This window comes from Fukomys damarensis, unplaced genomic scaffold (genome assembly GCF_012274545.1).
Source record: "Fukomys damarensis isolate Sample0158 unplaced genomic scaffold, DMR_v1.0_HiC HiC_scaffold_4, whole genome shotgun sequence".
Taxonomy (NCBI): Eukaryota; Metazoa; Chordata; class Mammalia; order Rodentia; family Bathyergidae; genus Fukomys; species Fukomys damarensis.
In genome coordinates, this window is record NW_022900916.1 from 20,756,337 (window position 1) to 20,764,524 (window position 8,188).

Sequence of the window (8,188 nt, forward strand, 5' to 3'; positions counted from 1 at the left end):
GGAGAGGGAGAGGGAGAGAGAGAGAGAGAGAAATTAAGTTCATTCCTGCTTCTATTAGAGAAAGTGAATATAATTAATAACCCCAAGTCTTGATTGGTTAATCTAATAAAGGATTATTTCCAACCATGTCATCACCAGTTTGAGTTTGGGGTGGTAAAGTGGGCAGATGCTGGATCCTTTGTTTCACCCAGCCATTTAGAAACTCTGGCTTCTTTCACTGAGCAGCTTCATTGTCATGGAAGGTCTTCAGTCTCCAGTGCATCTGCTGTGTCCTGCCTATAAACCAAGCAGGAGAGGATACGGAGCATTGCATTGAAAGATGTATTTTAAGTCCAGCCTGGTGGTGCTCTCCTGGCTCACCACCTTTCCCTTGGTCATAATTTAATCACATGGTGCACTTCACTTAAGGGAGATAATGAAATAGAATTTAACCCTTTTCCCTGGTGGAAAAGGAAACAGGGTTTGGAAACATGGAGCACTGGTTTAAACATAGTGTTTAAAGATGGTATATCAGCTTAAAATTTTTTGGCCTTTCAATAAACTTGAGAAGTTTCCAACTTAACACAGTGTATGTGGATCAAATAAAAAAGGGAGTGACTAAAAATATAGCAAGAAGGAAATGATATCAAGTTAATTGCAAAGCTTGGAAGCACTTACATTTGAAGCAATGACTAACTAAAGATGATTTAAATGAAAATAGTAGGTTATGAAGTGAGTGTCGTATTTTAGAGTAAATGGAATAGTGTATAAAGCCAGTACCTGGGTATTACTGTTAACTAGCTGTGTGTCCCTGAGCCGTTCGCTTATCCTCTCAGACTTCACTGCTTCTTGTGACAAATGTAGATAATACCGTTTTCTGTTTTCATCCTCACTGTGCGGCAAACAAAACCATGTGTGGGAGGCTTATAAAATATTAACTTCTAAAACATTTTATTTCAGGATAGTTGCATTAAGGAAAAATTACCTCCAACACTTCTGTCATTCACCTATGACTCATGAATTTTCAATTGGCATAAAGTAACATAAAAAATCTTTGAATTATTGTAAAATCAAGGTTTATTTGAGGTAAACTTTGCTGCTTATTGGAAGTGTGTGGCTGAGTAATAGTTCAAAAATAGCAAGTTATTTTGAGGAAGAGCATATGTTCTGTAACAAATAAAATAAGTATTCTGGGGAGAAATTTTATAGTATATTTAATCACACATTTACATTAATTTGAATCCTGCAAGTTAGAGTACTCTATACTTTTATACAAATTTAAGTGCTTTATTAAGTTCAATGGGACTAAGTTGAGTACTCTTATTTGGAGTTGCATGTTATGAGTAGCTCTTAGCAACTTCTGTGAAGAAAAGCCATGCTATGACTAATTGAGACTGAAAAGCACAAACATTATATTTTAATATATAGTTTGCAAAATTGTGAATACGTACTTTATATGTACATACACATACAAATGGTAGTTGTGATTTAAAAATGACAAGTTTTGGAAATCAAATAAACAGCTCTCTCTTAGCTTGTAATGAATTGTTAACACAGGTGTACCAGGAATTCATGATGCGTTCAGTTAACAAGCATTTGAAGACCAAGTTGTTGTAGACATAGGGAATTTAGTAGGTGTTTTCAGTATACTACAAAAAGCATTCATAATTTCCTTCAGGAGAATCTTACCAGTTATCAGATAATCTGATTATGTAAGATAAATAAAATGTAGTGAAGCCAGTGTCTTGTTAGGAGGAGGCAGATAACAACCGTGGCAATTGTGGCATGGTGAAATTCTTTTTAAATTGAAGAATGGAGAAAGATAACAGATGTAGGAAAAACACTTATTGATTCTTGAAGGAAGAATAAAATTTAGTAATATAAGAAGGAGAAAAAAAAAGATCAGAAAAAGGCAAAGAGATGATAGAGAAGCCATCAGATTTGCCTAGAGAATTAGATACCTAAAAGAACATCTGGAAATTATTTACCTTAGAAACTTAAGTTGTTGTCATACACTGTATAACCTTAAAAGCCAGACAACTTTGTGGATGATTTTGATGAAAGATTGATGAGTTTTTATAAAGGAGTGACATAATTAAGAGAGATTTGAAAGCACATTTAAAAAATCTTAATTCCTCAGATGACTTCATTTTTGCCTCTTCAGAAATCTTGCCATCCTAGCATATCTAGAATTCATCTTTGCAAGTAACTTGAATGATTAATTTGGTTTTTGTTGTTTCATAGATCTACCAGTATATTGCATGTCTGAAATTATTTTGCAGCACCACTTGTTGTAGGGGTCCTACATAAATGTTGTGTTACTATTATTTAATAAGAAGAAAGAAATATCGATTCTTTGTGTATGAAAAGATGAAGTGAGGCACGCATAAGATATAACACATGATGTTATAACACTGTATACATTTAGGAAATCTCAAATAGTATAAAGATAAATTTTGTAGGAATTTGGAGTTTATTGGATTTCAGAGGAGCAGAGGAATTAGAAGGGCTCTCAGCTCCATGCTGAGTGACGAGATTGATGGTACACTGTCAGGGAGCTTCAGGTAAATCATTGAGGAGACTTTCCTACCTTTCCAAATGGTGTCTAGCGATTGTTGTAAGATAATCCATTATCGTCTAGAATGAGCATGACAGTAATGGTTTCTGGAACCTGAATTTTCTAAAACTAATTTTGCTACTTAATAAAAAAGTTTAACTGCTTTGTAGTTTTAATAATAGATTGTGGTGGAAATGTTTAATAACAGTGACACTTTTTTTTTTTTGCCTCTTAAAAGTTGAAGAAACCTGTCCTTTTTTCCCTTCTACCTCCACTATTCTGTTCTTTGAACAGGATTTTATGTCTGTTTAAAATATAAAAAATAACAATAAAAAACAAGCTGTCGAGAAATCAGAAAAAGAAATAAGAGCCAACAATTTGAAGAAAAGATTGATTGAATTAGGGAGTTATACATAAAATTCAGGTGCCAAGATGCTATAACGTTTTCATAAGTGACTCATATATCTTTATCAGAATTTTCTATCAGCCACTGAAAAGTGGGAAAGACAAAAGGCTTCTGAGAATAACACTGTCTATAGTACAAAAACAAGCCAGCTGCTCAGAAGGAACGCAGCTCTTCCTAATACCAAGTCTTGGGAAATATCTTTTCTGTAAATCCTCTGAGAGAAGCCTCATAGAATGTAATGAATAATGAATGTCTTCAAAACCATTCTTACAAGTAAATAGGACAAGCTTGTCTTAGGAGTTTTAAAAGTACATTTGTATAATGCTTTTGGCTAATTGCTTAATGCCTAGGCAGCATCCAGGGAAGAACTTTTACAGGAGCCAAAAAATGTACACCAGGCACAAATAAGGGCGGGGGATGGATTTAAAAGTGGGCCAATCAGACTCTGGTGTGCTGGCCAGCAGCTTTGGCATTGCCGGGGAGCTTGCTACAAATACAGATTCCCAAACTCTTCTCAGACCTGGTGAGTCAAAATCTTCAGGGACCTATTCAAGACGACTCATTTGAAGAATCTGAGGTAACATAATGGATATTTAGACAATCCTTCATTAATATTATTTCTCTTAACTGAGTTCTAGATAAACATTATGTGACAATGAACTTGCAGATCATCTCCATGACAAATTACATGAAGTAAATATCAGGTGTGACTGAAAACTAGCATGTGTTTCAGTTAAAAAGAAAAACTCTTATTAGTGCAAGAGACGCATTGCCATTATACCCCCTCCCTTTAAATACACTTTCTTGTCACTTTCTGGAAGTCCTCCTTTGTGATATTTTTTAGTTGCACTGTCGCACCTGCCTTGATGTCCTGAATCAGCTCAAAACATATACCTTTCATGGTCATTTTGACTTAGAGGAAGAGTCAGAAGTTGCATGCTTTCAGATCCAGTGAATAAGGTGGGCGAGGTCATGCTGAAATGTTTTTATGAGCCTTTCCATTGGATGGCATGTATTTTTCATCACATTTTGTATAGACACTCACAAAAAGAGGACTTTCAGAACTGCTTCAGAAAGCAATGAGAATGATAGGATAAGTGTGTTTGGAATAAGGGGAGGAAGTATTTTCAGGGGGATTAATGACACTGTCATGCTATAATAAAAATTTAAAATTTAAACATTCACTGTAATTCTGTAATCACCCCTTGTATTATTCTTTTGTTGGTTAATGATCTGATAGTTTTCTTATTATCCAAGCATGGAGGAAAGCTATTAGGCATTTATTTATTATCTCTGTATGCAAAGAGCTGTGTTAAGTCCTTTGAAAAAGTAAACAAGCTGATAGAATGAAGTAAGAACCATAAGGTACAAACAAGAGGCAGTCGTGATGACTTCTGTTCTATAGTATTTTTTTTTAATCACATGAAAAAATGAGGTCAGAGAAGTAACTTGCTGCAGATTACACAACTAATTTGTTGCAAAGTTAGGAATTGAACTTCAGGTCTTTTTGATTCTACATTCAGTTTATACTTTTTTATTTAAAATTTTTTTTTATTTGTACATGTTTGTAGTACATAATGATTACATTCAGTGTGGAGAAAAATACAGCTTCTTAAAAGGAAAGCCATTAATAAAATGAAAAAAATTCTTATAAATCAGTAGGCTTTTCCATTCAATTCAAGTATTTCAGACAGCGTAATAATTTTGAATTGCATGTCCGAGAGCAAGTGCTGTTTTTAGTTGCTATAAAAGTAGGTGAATCCTGCAGTTTTCTTCAGGAGGTAATTAGGTAGAGATTAGGATTTTGCAAAAATAAAAAGAATGTCATGATAGCAGTTTTTTCCCCTAAAACAAAAACAAGATTTTATTGATGGTTAGAGGCAAGCCATTTTTATCCCCGAATGTTGTGCAAGGTTTAGTGAGTGAAATGTTTAGCATATAATTGGTATTCAATAAATATTGATTGGGTAGAGTTTAATATTAACCCATGAGATGACTTTTGGAGCCCACTTGTCTTAGGTAATGAGAATGGGATCAAAGGAATATATTTAGAATAATAAAAGCCCCACTTTATAGTGTACTAATCCTCCTTACCAGATGTGAGCTTCCAATTTCTAAATGGCTTATATTTCAGTTGGCATTGGCTGCAATTTTCTACCATGTCATACTCCTCTTTATTTCTTATATTCCCACAGTAATGAAGCCTTTTGGAGAAATCTTCATAGTTTTCTTTCCTGCATCAAATTGATTTAGGTATATATACCCAAGAGGTGCTTGATAAATATTTGAATGAAAAATGAATGATGAATTGTAAGTTAAATCTCACCCAGCTACTTGTGTCTTTGATTAGTTCCTAATGGCTGCCTTTTTAACCTGAACAAAGTCTTGCTAATCGAAGGTATTTCTTGATAGTGCTTTCTTGACAGTAAGTATTTATAGTACTGCTGTTGAGAAGGCTGGCATTTACTGGTGCTTATTTTATGCCAGGCACTATTTTTAAAGATTTGAAATCAGTGTTTCATTTAGTCAGCACAAAAGTCCCAGGAACTCTCTTTGTCTTCATTTTTGAGATAAAGGTACAGGTTTATAAGAAATTAATAATTTCACCAAGTTGTGAAGCTACTAAGTGGTAAAGCTAGAATTTGGATTTGCTTTCAAAATGCTGCTTACTATTCAAGCATACAAGTAAATAACTAGGAGTGAGCAGGCCATTTGTTCTCAAAGAGCGTGAATTGCAAAATAAGCTGATTTGGTATACTATCCAGTCTCTGTGGTAGTTGACTTTGGTGTGATGATCGTGTTCACAGTTGGGAAGGCAGGAAGCACTCCATTGAAAGCTGTGTACAGAGAAGTTAACAGTATGTTACATCAATTGAACCCACTTTCTCTGGTGAAGGACGTTAGAGGTCTAAAATGTAAGTGATCATGCTAGACAACTTTATAGTTATTTTTTGTTTTGTTTTGTTTTGGTGCCAGGGATTGAACTTGGGTCCTTGTACTTGCAAGCCAGGCGATGAAACCACTGAGCTAACTCCCCAGCCCTATAGTTATTTGTGACTTAGGAAAATATGTCTCAACACGAGCCATACTCAGCTTATCTGAAGCCAGTATTCCAATTTTTCTCTCATTCAGGAATAGATGCTTACAGATCCCAAGGACTATATCCCAGTCCACCCCATGATAATCATATAATTCCAGAAACCATGAAGCTGTACCTCCATGAAAATAATGGGAGAGCTATCCTCTTCATTCTCATTTCAAAAAATGTGTACTTTCCAGATTCAAGGTGCAAGAGAGAACACCAACACAAAAGACTTTTGAAGAAAATAAGCATGGGTTTGGATAGCTAGGGTTTCATGGGGACGGCGTGCTCTTTCTATAAATATCGAGATCAATTTTCTTACCTTTTCCTATTAGTGTTTAAGTTTTGTAGAGTGGAGTTGCTGATGTTGAAGGCACATTCCCTTCATTTGTCCTATTGCTGAAGTAAACGAATGAGGAAATCTTGAGGATTTTATATATGCATTGTGGCTATCCATCCTAAAATTTAAGTAATTAAATAAAATTTTTCTATTTTGACATAGTGATTTATTGTTTATTAATATAATCTGCCAAAAATTCTAGCTCTGGTTGGTCCTAGAAAGGATGTCAAAACATTCTCCAGTGTACTCTTTTTACTAAGGTGGTATTTTTAAAATCAACATTGACCATTTTAAACATGAAAAGTACTAAATACTGTCAGTGACTTTATTCTTTTCCTTTTAAAATAAAACCAAAACAAAGCAATTAACTGCAAAGGGCTAAATTAAACCAACTCAAAGATTACATATTTAAATATAGAGGAATAAGGAAATATAGAAGTTAAATTCTTATGGAAACATTAACTCTTGCATTTCACCTGCTATGCATTAAAATATACATTTAATAGCCTAATTAAACACATGTTAAGTTTTATATATTTTGATGGTTGTTAGCATTAGGACCTAATTTTTGCCTTACCTCGCTCTTTTATGTTCAATTTTTTACTTTAAATTTTATAGATTTCACCATTTATGATACTTTTTCCTATCCTAGTGTTAAAGATATAGTATTCTTTTGACTTCATAATTAGAGCTATGTATTATTCAATAAGAGTCAACTTATTTATTTCAAAATTAAACCAGTTGTCATGTTTAATAAAATCTCTTAAAAAGACTGCATCCAACTGTGATCATCACTTAGCTAATTTAAGCAAGATATTATTTACTAACTAAAAACTTCTAAAGAAAATACCAACACATTAGTTTTTATGAGTATAACAAGAGATCTAATAAGTGATTTTGAAATCAGATTCTTATATAGTAGGCAATTTAGTTAGATAGAACTTTTAAAATATATGAGTTGATTCTTACACACCAAGTTTCAAGCGTTACTTTTATAATTGATAAACTTCACCTTACCTGGCTATATCTGAGAAAAAAAAAAGATGTCTGATTGATCTTAGAAATGTTTTAGTACCATGCTTTGATGACTGTTAGTGAAAAAATTAGATGTGTTTGATGCAGTGAAGTTCTCTTTCTGAAGCTCGTAAACAACATCCACAAAATGGACTCTAAGAAAGAACCTCAGGAAATTATTATTTCAGAGACTCTGAACAAGCCTGTGAAGTCTCAGTTTTTGATTGGATAATCCCTTTTCAAATTTACTATCTGTGTTGAACTTATGTAAAACCATGTGAGGAGCAGAGTGTAGCAGGAGATGATGACCTTGAGAGCTTTGCATACAGTTGCATTCAGATTTTTAATACGAAGAGAGTAACACTGGTATTTTTGATACTATTATCTTTAATAATTTTATTGAAATAAGTAACCTTTGTCATATTTTGGTTTTAAATGCTTGGATTAAATTCTTTATTTTAAAATCATCTATAAACTTCCAGAGAGGAGTTTATTCAGATGGCACAGGAGCATGATGCTTGCAGATACAGGCAGAGAGATATTAGCTAATAAAATGAACAAATCCAGGGCTGGGGATTTAACTCAGTGGTGCTGCCGTCTGCCTCACAAGCTCAAGTACCTGAGTTCAATCCCTGGCACCCCTCCCCCCCGAAAAAACAACAAATCCAGACCCGGTGGCGTGCGCGCGAGCTCCCGGCCTGCGTGACAACAGACCAGGAAGGCCCCAAAGACCCCAGAGGGGGTTTTTTTCAGCTGCCTGCCTGCCTGCCTGTCTGCGATCACCCGGCGGCGTGCGCGTGAGCTCCCGGC

The 8,188-nt window shown here is 34.6% G+C and overlaps 1 protein-coding gene across 5 annotated transcripts in view; it reads left to right on the forward strand.

The window, feature by feature from the left end:
- Hdac9 (histone deacetylase 9) overlaps positions 1 to 8,188 on the forward strand; it is a 924,083-nt gene that overhangs the window by 189,048 nt on the left and 726,847 nt on the right. Inside the window, exon 1 of one of the 5 annotated variants that reach the window (XM_033757117.1) lies at positions 3,427 to 3,465. The exons of 1 other annotated variant lie outside the window; for it this stretch is intronic. The gene's annotated coding sequence lies outside the window, so the exon portion shown is untranslated. Of the gene's footprint in view, positions 1 to 3,426; positions 3,466 to 8,188 lie in introns of those variants that run through there. 3 more of the 5 variants (XM_033757124.1, XM_033757114.1, XM_033757119.1) reach the window with 3 other exon arrangements.